Source organism: Lissotriton helveticus, chromosome 4_1 (genome assembly GCF_964261635.1).
Source record: "Lissotriton helveticus chromosome 4_1, aLisHel1.1, whole genome shotgun sequence".
NCBI classification, from domain to species: Eukaryota; Metazoa; Chordata; class Amphibia; order Caudata; family Salamandridae; genus Lissotriton; species Lissotriton helveticus.
This window is the reverse complement of record NC_136063.1, coordinates 79,145,755-79,159,521: the sequence shown is the minus strand read 5'-3', so window position 1 is coordinate 79,159,521 and position 13,767 is coordinate 79,145,755. Positions and strand designations below refer to the sequence as shown.

Genomic DNA, 13,767 nt, shown 5'->3' with positions numbered 1-13,767 from the left:
CATGACTTATTGTTTCAAATAACACAATTGTCTGAATTTCAGTTTATTATCATACACATCATTTTTCCTTATTTTTGATTTACTACTCTAATTGAAAAAAGTGTGCAAAGAAGTTCATGAATCAGCTGCTGACAACTCAACATCGACAAAACAGAAATACTCGTCATGGGCCCATACCCCAACGCCTGGAAAAACACCTGGTAGCCCCCCGCCCTCAGAAGCCCACCCACCCTGACTGACCATGCACGCAACCTTGGAATCATCCTGGACTCCAAGCTCAAAATGGACCACCAGATCAACTTCGTCTCGTCCTCCTGCTTCCACATCCTCCGCCTCCTACAGAAGACCTTCAAATGAATCCCCCTCGAACACAGAAAGACCGTCACTCGCGCTCTCGTCACCAGCAGACTTGACTACAGCAATGCACTCTACACCTGAACAAACAAAACAAAAACAAAACAAAAACCTCACCCGCAAGCTACAAAACATCCAGAACGGTGCTGCAAGACTGGTACTCAACCGGTCAAGACACTGCCACATCTCCCAGCACCTGCGCACACTCCAGTGGCTCCCCGTCAAGACTAGAATCACCTTCTAGATCCTCAAACAAGCACCAGACCAGCATACCTGAACAGCAAACTCAAATTCCACGCACAACAAAGGACCCTACAATCAGCCCAGGTCTACTACGCCATAGTCCCCCGTGTCAGACAGACCATATCGGGAGGCCGCTCCATCTCCTTCCCCGCGGCCAGAGCTTGGAACGCCCTACCGCTCCATCTCAGACAGACAACATCACTCCCCATCTTCACGAGAAACCTCAAAACTTGGCTCTTCGACAGACCCCCTCTTTGATGGACTGGAACCTGCACCTCCCCATCTCCCCAGCGCCTTGATACCCATATGGGTGAGTAGTGGTGCTTAACAAACATGTGATTGATTGATTGATTAGCACAGGGAGAGGGCCACTGGAAAAAAAACATTTCAATCTGGGAACAAAGCAGAACATAACTAAAATAACTAAAATAAAACGAAGTAAGATCAATTGAATGTCGACTTTCCCGCACTTCATCAAATTAAGAAAAACAATGGCTTTTTTTTCACCCTCATTTCCTTGATGCTGATGGCTCATGGCTGAATCTAGCAGGCTTGCTCTTGCACACAACGGGTCACTGTCGGGCCATTACTACATTCTGACTGGCACCCTGACCGCAGGCAGCTGCAAACGCGCACAGACTGCAGGAATTAATGTAATAATTAAAGACACACACTCGGAGGCTGTACTGCACCCCTGGATCTCTCTGACCTCTCAGCTTCACTGGCAGACAGGTCCAGGCCGCCAAGCACCGCCATGCAGTTACCGCTTGCTGCCCGCCTCCTGAGGGAGACCTCTCGGCCAGGCCTGTCCAGTCCAGTGACAATCCTGGCCACTGCTGCTGCACTGCTTACTCTAGTCTACCTCACTGCGCCTCGCTGGGCCATAGCTGCAAACTCCGGGAACAGCCCACTTAATCAGAGTTTCAACGCCATACACCAGGGTGTGAAAGTGGCTCAAAGAAACATTATAAAATGCCTTTGACGGTCAATGTATATAAAAGAAGGTGGTCCTAGACAAAAGTTCCAAAAGTCAATTGATGTAAATCTTAGTTTTTTAACAGACAGATTGAATCTGATACCAAAAAGGAGATGTATTACTTGCATATGATGCTATAAATGCAATGTAACCAACACAACAAAGAAAAACATTTGTATCGCAATTTTATTTACACATTCATAAAATGAAGAGAGGCTAGAAAAGGGGTGCTCAAGTGGTAAGGAAAGGAAACTCAAGACACAAAATTTACAATAAGTCTATACAACATAAAGGCAATTTGTATTGCACAAGCAAAGCCTATCCATACAATTCTATGTACATTATTTCACAAGGGAGGGGGAATAATGGTAAAGGCTTTTAAAATTATAAAGGGGGGCGTAATCGTCGACGTTTCGACCCTGGCGCAATACGGGAAATTCACGACCTCTGCTGCGGGTCTTCTTCAGGACGTAAAAAGGGGAGGGGGAGGCGGGGGGGAAGAGGAGCACCACACGTATTTTATTGAGGTGTGTCAGGCCAGATCCAATGGGTGGGCCACCTCTGACTGGTGAGTCCGTTGTGTTTCAATCAGAAGAGAAGTTTTAGTTGGATAGCGCAATGAAAGGTTCCTTGGCAGATGACACGATCGACACAAAGCTGTTTGTTCAAGGAGGGAGCACTGTTTAGAGGACCTGTACTTGTGTCCGGTCGTTAGATATTTAATAATTCCTCCGTGGAGTTCTTTAAGAAACGGAAAACACTCCAGCCGAGTCAGTTTGCAGGGAGTTCAAGGCACGTCCCGTCTCTCACTGAGTGGAAATCGCGCTATCCAACTGAAGAAGACCCGCAGCAGACGTCGTGAATTTCCCGTATTGCGCCAGGGTCGAAACGTCGACGATTACGCCCCCCCCTTTATAATTTTAAAAGCCTTTACCATTATTCCCCCTCCCTTGTGAAATAATGTACATAGAATTGTATGGATAGGCTTTGCTTGTGCAATACAAATTGCCTTTATGTTGTATAGACTTATTGTACATTTTGTGTCTTGAGTTTCCTTTCCTTACCACTTGAGCACCCCTTTTCTATCCTCTCTTCATTTTATGAATGTGTAAATAAAATTGCGATACAAATGTTTTTCTTTGTTGTGTTGGTTACATTGCATTTATAGCATCATATGCAAGTAATACATCTCCTTTTTGGTATCAGATTCAATCTGTCTGTTAAAAAACTAAGATTTACATCAATTGACTTTTGGAACTTTTGTCTAGGACCACCTTCTTTTATATACTATTACCCAGGTCCTTTGACTTATTGGGTGTCCCCCATTGTTTTCAATGATTTGACGGTCAATGGTCGTGTTGCAGCGGGGCTGGTCTCTTCAGAAGCTTGCCATGTCAATACATGCCAATAGCCTTGTGCTTTTTGAAAAAAAATAGTGCTGCCCATACATGAAATTTATGACACCTCCTTATTTGGAGTAACAAATCAACTTGAATTGAAGATTTGTTTGGTATTGTTTATTTATACCTTTTTAAATCATTTGTTTTTTAGTTAGAAAATAGTTCATACGAAAAGACATGCCATATACATACACTTATTCAAAAAAAGAACATACTTAAAATGACTATACTTAATCACAACAACATTACATAAGACATAAATCAGAACATTTCATATGTACATTTGCACAATATCTGCATTTTCGATACAGTTCAATTCCAATCAAAGAATAAAGAAAAAATCAGGTGGAGATGGGAACCCATACAAATTTATTGTATTTTTTGGAAGAAGTCTTGGTTTGTTTTTTGTAATTAGTGCTCTTCACAATTAGACCACGGGATATATATTGTATATCGGTTATTGTCTTGAGGGGCTAGATATCCCGTGTAGTCTTTAAACTTTGGCCTCTGACCCTAATCAAAATTTCATTGTGTTTTGTCCGTAATCTGGACCCCCTGGAGTCTATTTAACCAGGCAGTCAGGCAGTCCCAGATACAAAGCATTCATATAGTCTAATCTCGATGTGATAAGTGCCTGGACGTAAGATTTTCTGGCAAAAAATGCAGAAATGTCTTCAGAAAGCAGAGCAGATCAAAGCAAGAGCCTACCACAGAATGAGTTTGTGGTTGAAAACAAAGACAGCTGCCAAATTTGACACTGAGATATTTGACTAATCCTCCAGTCCTCAAGACCTAGATAAGACTCCTCCCATGATGCTCTGAGCTCACACTTATAGAACATTGAGAATCACTGCCTCCTCCCCACCCAGACCTCACCTTAATGCTACTGCAGGTCCAGTTTGCGCAAGTGCAGCTCCTATATTGTACAGTACAGCTCCTACATACACATATTAGTGACCACAGGAACTGAATCTAGTCAGGAAACACCACATTGTAATGACAAAAGCTTTGGGAAGTGCTGTCTATTAACACCCCAACAAAGCAAAGAATGAGAGCTTCTATGTGGTTATCACAGCGTCTCCTTGGGCCCAGAGTCAGCAGTGGCACATCGGGGCAGATGCTTACATTTGGTGGAAGCCTTTCTACAAGTGTGCCATCTTAAAGTATAGAGACAACAAATACTGGCACACAAGCACAGTTCAGTCTTTGAATCTGGGATTTGTACTGCTCAGTCTGTGGTGGTGATGGCAGATTCCTTGAAGAATAAATCACATCATACCACCTGGACAATCAGGACAATTTCTAAGACGTATGGCAAGAAAACGTCACAGTGTAGTGTTCTCTAATGGTGGGCGGAATTTGCGTAGTCGCGCTATGCAAAGTTCGCCTGTTCGCGATCGCTGTTTGCGTGCTCGGGGAGAAACATCTCGCGAACATGCATTTTGAGAACACCAACAAGCAAAAAATTCTGAGAAGCAGCGGAACGCAGAATTTTGGACAATTTTGCGTTCTCCGCGGCACGCGAAATTCCGCAAACTCCGCGAGCGGAACGGAATTTACCGCCTAGGCTCAGTGTTCTCTCCCCATGACAAGAGAATGCCAACACCATCATGTATAGCTACAGTCTACATCTCTGGAACCAGTTACACTGCTGTGCCACCTCTTTGTACCTAGACTATACTCCGGTAAAGGACAAGTGCCAGCTCAATTTCGGCAAAGGAGCTACAAGGCAGAGAATGCTGATGAACAGGGACTTCATCAATAAAGTGGCCAGGATTTGTGGGGTGGTTGGCTTAAGTCAAATGGAGTAAGACACATTTTCCTTGACATCTTTCCACAAGTCACCCCTAAGTGATATGACACAACATACTGCCCCTAAACCTGAATGCAGGGGTAGAAGGGTATCTGCTGGAGTGCAGGGCATCCACTTGAGTGCTCAGTTTGTGGCTAATGGGCTGGAAAAGACTAATTTACAGAGCTTGAGACAGTTTGTAAATAAAGATTGTGGGACACAGGTGACAGCACGCAAGACCCTTTCACACTCCCAGCCGAAACTAGAGTAGACATTGGAAAAAACTGGCCTGGGATTTCTTTGAGACAAGTGCAGACTCCGTGGACCCAGCAGGTGCTGCTCGGTCCGCTACTTGAGAATTTGGGAGATAGAATTGATGAACTATTATCAGCTGATGGTACTTGCGTATGGGAAAGGCCCCAAGAGATGAGGCGCCTCAGCAAGAGGCTGAAGGAGAAGCCCAGAAGACATTTTGAAGTGGGTTGTAGCCTAGAGCTCCCTTTCTTTGCTCCCCTTGTTCTGGCCTCTCCTGCCCCCACTTTATCAAAAAACCAAAAGATACAGCCATTGGCGCGAGATGTCTGGTGGCAAATGACACCAAGGGGATAAGGGAAAAAAACAATCACAGTTCGGTCACAGCAGAGAACACAATCGCACTCTGGCCTGAGTAAGTCAGTGAAATATCCATAAGGAACATTATTTCACGATGATGATGAGAGAACTTGTAGAGAAAGTGAATGTAAGGTGTCTTGTCACTGTAAGTAACTACGGTCAGAGAGCCCCTATTAATTTCTAAATAGCCAGGTTTGTAAGGATTTCCTGATGGGTAATAAAGCAGCAGCAGATTTCAGATTTAAAGGGAAGACTTTCATTTTAAGGCAGTGCAGATAACAAAGCTCCTGCCTCCCAAAGAGGAACTTTTCAAGGAGGGAACAATCAAGTTTCTGAATGAACTAGACCGTACCGTTCTACTAGGAAAATACTATTTGAAGCTTTCTTTCAAATAGTCATGGCCAAGTCCATGGAGAATTTTAAATGCAATGCAATGGGTCTTGAAGTTAATTCACTGCTGAATGGGGAGCCAATGTAACCTACCTATAGCCTGGGATGCGGATTGCAATCTAGGTATGTTCAGAAGCATCCGCGCTGCAGTATTTTGCATGTTAGAAGTTTGTTCAAGGATCTCTTTAACAACTTTTGATAAAGGCCTCTGCAGTAATGTTGTCTAGATAGGTCTAGGGCAATGACAACTGTCTTCGGTAAGTCAAAGGGAATGTAGTGAGCAATTTTCTTTATTGTCTTAAGAGTATAGAAAGAAGAAAAATTGACCGGATAAACTTGATCTTTAACGGTTAGTTTCTCATCAACTATAACACATTGGTTTTTTACCTTCCTACGGGTCAGTGGTGACTGCAGAGGCAAACTTTGGGGCTGCAAAAAACAACAGTGAGTGAATGCGACGAGGCCATGCCATGCCAGCTTGTTGAGAATGGACCATGTACCAAGAAGTGCAGCTCCACATTGCGTAATAGCTGGCAATGCAATAACAACTCAGCACGTCATAACTCGCAGCAGTTGGTCCAGTGGACCAGTAAACAGAGCCCTGTAAAAATGAAGAGATTATCAGGGTGGAAGTACATTGCCTGGCTGGGTAGAGAGTAGGGAAATACCAGACAGCGAAGGAAAGATAGAGTGAGATTCAGAGTATGGTTAACAAGTGCCCTTGAGCAAGCCCAAACACACCAGGACATGGACCTGGAAAAGAGGCACAACATTAAGTACAGATGATTAATAACAACCCAGTACCAACGAATGCACCATCCAATGAGACCCTAGGAGGCAAGCCGTTCAAGCACAAACTCTATAGGACAGAGGAGATAACACCCAAACTAAACCAAAAGTACCCAAGGAACAAATTAACTCTGCAGTGGTAGACATGTGTCGGGTGGCGGCTTTCTGCTGTTCAGAGCGCCGCCCACGGAACACATGCAGGCATCGGGTACTCACTTCCGGCCGGAAGTGGTGTCCCGGTCTAGTCCTCCACCTCGTTGCCTCACCAAGCACTTCCGGGGGAACACGCTTAAAATGCGTGAAACCCACCGGAGCGGTGCTTCTGATTCATCTGCACATGCGGAGCCCAGCTGCCGTCTGAGGTCCAGTCTTCGGCATTTCATCTCATCAGGATGGACGGCAATACTTCGTGTCACGGTAACGCTTCCTGGGCCTCATGCGTTACGTGACTTCTTGCCGTGTTTTGATAATCACGATACAGCGGCGCAGGAGCGCTTGACATTGCTGTACTCGGGATTGTGCCATTGTTCCTTTCTACATTTCTTCGGATGCTTGGCCGTGGCGCAGGTGCGCTACCGCCATTTACATTCAGAAGCGCAGGTGCGCTTTGACATTTCTGCACTTTTGATTTTGCATTAGGTTAGGCAATCGCGCAGGAGCGCTTGTCATTGCAGTACTTTGTTCGTATTTAGTTTTGGCAGCCGCGCAGGAGCGCTACTGCTACTTGCCATCACGCTTACAGCGTGGAAGTTCTCTACATCGGGCCGCGCTATAGCGCTTACCCTGGAGTTCCAGTTTGCCACCCCAGGCGCAGAAGCGCCTCCTTGTTTCCTTTGGTTCTTTGGTGGTTCCGGCGAAGTAGCGCCCCATTTCGTTTTCATTTGCCAAGGCCTCCAGGCTCCGGGACACTTCGGCTTTTCCATCTTCATTGAGCCCACCCGAGCAACAGCCAGTGGTGAGTGCCAGGGACAGGGGCTCCTGTCTGCATGTGTTTTATGGGGTGTATTCGGCGCAAGCCTAGTGTTGAGTCCTAATCGGGTCTTTCTTGTTCCCTCAGTTGCGCCAAGACCCTGCCCAACGTCCCTACCACCAAAGGCCACTCCTCCTGTTCGTTTGGCCCCCATCCCTGGATCCATCCCATCCTTGTCGGGTGTTACTCCCCGCGGGGGTTGGTTGGGATCAGGGGCGGAGGTCTCTGTCGTCTCTGCAGAATTACTCCACAAGCCCAGGTGAGTCTTGTGGGGTACCTGACAACATGTGGATTGTGGAACTCGCACAGCTGCAGGGTAAATCTGGCTGGGGCGTACAGGTGATGATCTGTGGTGTGCTCTGAGAAAGTCGTTGCCTGGCCTGACAGCGACAATTCAATAAGAACTAATACAATGCCTCCCCCTGGCTAGGGAGAAGCGACTCAAAGCACAACGTGGGGAGACACACCGGTCTTATTCCATAAACAAATATACTCCAAATGGTGAGATTCAAGGTTTCACGTTTTAATTAAGCGTGTCCACATTTCAAAATGCGTTATTTCATAAGCATTGGGTGCTTCATGCTTAGGTGCAGAGTAAAGTACACAGCTATATTAATTCCCATTCCCGATGCACTTCGGGCTCTGCCCTTCTTCAGGGGATCACTGTGAAAGTTAACGAAACGCGGGCTCCGAAGAGTTCCCACTGTGAAAAAACGAGCAGACGCGTCACACAACACACACGCGTCACACAGCACAGTGTCTCCCCACGTTGTGCTTTGAGTCGCTTCTCCCTAGCCAGGGGGAGGCATTGTATTAGTACCTGACAACATGTCACTGCTTAGTGAAAACCAACATACTGGCAGATAGGGTCAAGGGGAATCAGGAGAAACTATTGACTTTAAAAACCTACCTGCAAAAACAAGTAATTGTACTGACAGAGAATGGAAATATATCTGGGATACAGAGCAGAAGACATGGGAGGCTGTCCCCATCATAACATAAGGGTTACTGGTCTACCAAAGAACATAAAAGAAATAAATATTGTCAAGCATTTGAAAGAATAGCTGAAACAAGACAGTGGCACCAGGTCTCTCTGGCCCATAGGTATTGGGAATAGCAAATAGCGTTCCAGCGTTAAAGCACCCTCTGGGATCTTCCCCACGACTGATGTAGCTGCGCATATTCAACTACTGTGACAAATATTCAGCTGCAACGTGCTAGGAGGTCGGGACATTTCATAGGTGAAAATTGCAAAATGAGGCTCTTTCCCGGTTATATGGAAGTACTGGAACAGCACGGGGGCTCGTTTATGTATATGAAGAGGCACTTAAGAGAGGCAGGTATGAAATATATGGGATTTCTTCTTATGCACCATTGAGAAATTAAGGGTGAAAAAACGTACTTTTTCGCGAAACAGCAAGATGTGAATCAACAAAGAATAGGTGTGGAATTGACATAGCCACCACCACAAAAAGGAGTCTAGCACCAGAGTGAAACAAACCAGCACTTCCCAAAACATTTTTTTTTTTAAACACAAAATCCCCAGAGCAAGAGGAAGGGAACAGCTGTTCACAGAGAAAGCAATAAGGGATTAATTGGAGAGGCGATCATACAAACTTACGGCAGGCTCAGAGTTTACTGAGAGAGTCCGGCTTTTATAGCACGAGGTCAAAGAACGAAGAGGAAATGCTAGTGCTCAACCATCAGATGTCAGATAACTTGATCTAGAACCTAATATAGAGGCACTTGCCATCTATAATAAGGGCCAGGAGATTAACATCTCCTTACCTTAAATTCTGCAAGAAGCTGAAGACATGGCTTTTCAAGTAGTCCCATTAGGCCCTAGGTTTGGATATAATCACACCAGTTCAGCAGCACCAGGATATCCTCCCGGGTGATAGTGCACTCTACAGATCTGCATAACATCAACATAAAATGTGCAGTACTCAAATTTCTACCAATGTGTCGCCACACGCATGCATCCAGTTCTGCCCCAAGACATACAACCACCCTATGTCCGTGACTGTAGAAGGCATTACGTACCCCTGTATCTCTGGGGCTCACTAGACTGCAAAACAGAGACGGCAGTGACAACTACAGAGATGTGTTTTGGCTGTCTAGGTAGGGGTTGTCACGGGGAGGGCATTAAGTGGGATGAACAAAATAGGGTGTGGACAATGCAATTAAGGGTGTGGCTTAAACATACAAACTAAATTCTCATTCACCTGTGAGCACTGTATTTTCTATTACGTTCGCAATATTAATATTATGACAACAATGTTCCTCCTGCACACACATCTGTACAGAATCACAACTGGAACACAGGACCACTGCTCTGTGTATTCTGCTAGGATCAAGAATAGGATGAACATGTATTCTGAACACATTTTTTGACACACTGACGGGCACTGTGAAAAACCAACACTGCTTTCAGCCCAAAGACCCAGAATCCACCTACTCCTGCTAGGCCACAGGAAATCAACGTTTTGAGCAGGAGTTTGCACCCCATGCCACTCTCATGCTTCCAAAGGCCCACCAGTCAGGCAAGCCCAAGCCACATCACGGCTCAGAACTTATCTAAGCTGAAACAATACACATAAGAGGGTGAGAGACAAAGCACTTTGTCGTTTGCTCCCATGACAGTGCAATAGCAGGGTGTTCTACCTCATGTTACCCTCCTGCCCTCACCCCTTTATGTAAATCAAATATTGTTCTTCGACAGAGACGTAGCCTGGTCAGTAAGATTTGAGGGGCTTGATGAGTGAGATTCATTTTGTCCAACAATCACGCTGGCATAAAATGTTAAATACATTATATGATAAGCAGGGTGCAAGAGAGGGGCTTAAAGGCTAGTGGAAAGAAAGGGAAATGAATGCAGGTTGGTAGGTGTATTAAGAGAGAGAAAACTAAATATTTTGCATAATACCCAACATTTTTGACGACTTTCAAAACAGAGAAAGGGTGTGCATGTAAAATTCCTGGTGAAATCCGATAGACACCTTGCCATGCATAACTGAAAGCACCTGTACCCAACAATTTATCAGAAAATATATTTATTAAGGAGGTGCAACACCCCAATGAATCTTTGCCCCTGTTCTTAGATACCAGACTCCCTGGCTCTCTCTTTCTCTGTCTAGGATTTTCTGCCAGGCAACCTTCGCTTTCAATACTGGCAGTGGTTTTCATTTCACGGTAAAAGACAAAGGAGTAAAAGGAGACACACACCACTCTCAACTAAGGTAGGGGGCATGGCACAGCTTTGGTAATTATGGATTTGATTGCTCTTAGTGCAGCTCGTCTCACCTGCGAGTCTTGCGTTGTTGTGTATTCGATGTGTTTGTTTACTTTCCTTATGACGCTTTGTGCAACTGAATCCTGCTACTGCCCGAAAGTTGTCTGGGGAAATGGTGAGCGCAAGAACCAGATCGGCTGATCCTGTGAAAGGGGGCAGGAAGTGCAAAGAGGGGGCAGCGGCCCATTTGTCATTGCAGTAAATCCGGGATAATGTAATGTCGGCTCTGAGGAGCTCCGCTGCTCGGGGCAGCCGCCGGCCTTCCAGTTAGATGTGATACGAGGCCATCCCCGGCACAGAATGACTCACCGTGGGATTGGCACCGCTCCGTGCGCGCCCAGGCTGCTCCCGCCGCTCCGGTCGAGACTCAGAGGATTGGCGCCGCTCCGTCCCCCCTCTCTTGTCCGTCCTTCCTCCGACACTCAGAGGATCGGCCCCGCCCGTGCCCTTCCTCCCAAACTGGCACTGCCACTGGTGCTGCTGCCGCGCGCAGCCTCACTGCACATACACTTCCGGGTAGCAGGCAGAGCCCAGCTCCGTACTGCTTCCGGGTCCGGCTCCAAGAGGCGGAAGCAGGGGCGAGTGTTCAGTTTGGCAGAGGGCGCGTGCCGCATGGGCTCTGCCTGCTGCAGCCCGGAAGTGTATGAGGAGTGAGGCCGCATGCGGCAGCGGCAGCACCAGTGCCTGCCAGGCCCTCTCACAGCCAGTTTGAGAGGAAGGGCAGGAGCGGTGGGAGCAGCCCGGGCACGCACGGGTCCGACAGCTGCGACGCTGCACGTAAACTATCTACAATGCTCACACATCATCTCCTGTGGGCGACAACCGGGGATTATAAACAGATAAGTGCCCAGGTCGGCCGCCTTTGTTAAATGTCTCACAATGGACAATTTTCAGCATGGATGTGGTCCATCGGCATAAGCGCCCGACGCTGTTGCTGGAAACCAGGGTTCGAGCCTTGAGGTCGCGTCCACATCCTGTGATTCTGGGCAAATCATTTAATCTCCCCGTGCTTGAATGTGTAATGTAAATACGGTGCTCATGTAAAGCGCTCCAATACCTTCTGGTCGAGTTCGCGCTATATAAAATATACACACACAAAAAAAAAACGGTCAACAAGCAAACTGCCGCCATTATCCCGGCTGTTTCGAAAGTGAAAGCAAGCTCCTCGTGGCGCCGCCTACTGGAGAGACTCAATAAAGAAAACAGCAATGCAATAGGTCTCGCGTTTACGCAAGTTTGAGCAATTGGCATTGTAAATGACAATGCCTTTTTTTATTTCTGGGCCTTTAAAACATAAATAAAAGGCATTGTCATTTACAATGCCAACAGCCGAAACTCGCAAATGCAAGAGCTATTGCATTCCAAATGCTTGACCCTCCCGCAGTAAGAGAAACTCATGAAAGAAAATAGTGCTAACAGAATAAATATGACATACAGTGTAAGACCCAAAGTAAAAGGGCCAGTCCTCATGGGAGGTTACCAATGAAAAAGCGGTACCAAGGAGGGAGTAACAAGCCTAATAACGAATCAGTAGCCAGCATTTAGGAAGGACAATGACACAAGCTAATGACAAATATGGGCGGAGAGTGGCCGGGCCTTCAAGTACATACTCCAATACAGCATGGCTTGCAGAACAGCGCATGCGTTGCCTAAAAAGACAGAAAAGCCATGTTAATGTTAAAAACAAGCAGTTGCAATGCAATAGGTCTCGCATTTACACAAGTTTGAGCTTTTGGCATTGTAAATGACAATGCCTTTTATTTATGTAATTATGTTTTTGTTTTTTCAATGCCAATAGCTTAAACTCGCATGAATGCAAGACCGAGTGCATATTTTTTCAGTCACATCTGCCTAGATAAATTAGTTTTCCCAGAAAACAATTCAGCCTTGTTTGGATTTAGGTACAACTACTTTTGGGACTGCCTGTCCGCCTATTGTACAATGCTGCAGATGTCCCTTTCGATGTGAGAGCATTAAACAAGCAAAAACCTCATGCCACCCAACCCAGTACCAAAATTCAACAGATGTTTGTTGTTCCTGTACAAAAGCCAGAAAGAGATTTAGTAATTTCCATAACACGTGCCTAAAGCACCCAAACTCGCCCACAGATTTTCAAAGGAACAGGAAATGCCTAAGAGAAGCGAACACAAAGGAAAGTGTTTTGGTCACCTGTCGTAACCGGTAGCACACCTTGAGTGACAAAGGCAATCAGCTTTGTCAACAATCCAGTCCTTAAAATGTCCCAGAAATACATAGATAATTTACAACCTGCAAAAATCGTTTCTGCTAAAGTTATAAAACAAATATACCCATTAGTAGACTGATTTGGAATTACACACAAAAAATGTAAGCACTCCAAATGATCAAAGTGATTACATATTTACACTACAATCTTTAGATTATATTCTAAAGTGCTAAATATTTAATGCCCAGGGAAGCTTTTAGTCCTTTTCCTTGCTTAGTTTACATATCAAAAGGTCAGTGAGAGCCTTGGTCCTCTCACTAAGAATAAGCCAAAAGGGAAGTGGATGATAAAAGAGACCCATGACAATAAACACAACGGTATCCATACACAACATCAACCACACTCTTACATCAATCATAAGCTAAAGACTTCTTAAAGAATCAGCACACCCGCCTCCATCCCTCACTCCACCGTTAGGCAAGCAAAAAAAAGAAAGCACCGCAGGCCTAACAAACATAACCACACCCATGGATAAAGGGCAAGCAAGGAAAAAGTACTGCAGGCCTAACAGACTCACACCCACTGGCGTGAGGCTGCGATTCATGAGTGATTCAAAGAATACTATTATTGTAGTTGAGGACCCCCCTCAAATGACAACACAAGTCAGAACCCCACAATTAATGACTCGGGGTCTTATTCATTTCATTCTCATATTTATATGAATTAAAGTCATTCACTAATATTTCATGTAATACAGGTAGACG

At 45.6% G+C, this 13,767-nt stretch overlaps 1 pseudogene across 1 annotated transcript in view; it reads right to left on the bottom strand.

Annotated features, from left to right (window-relative positions):
* Window positions 1-11,254, bottom strand: part of LOC144828359 (uncharacterized) — an 80,046-nt pseudogene extending 68,792 nt beyond the window's left edge. Inside the window, exon 1 of the transcript XR_013610433.1 lies at window positions 10,830-11,254. The product of XR_013610433.1 is annotated as an uncharacterized LOC144828359 (transcript). The remainder of the gene's footprint in view (window positions 1-10,829) is intronic.
* Window positions 11,255-13,767: the final 2,513 nt, after the last annotated feature.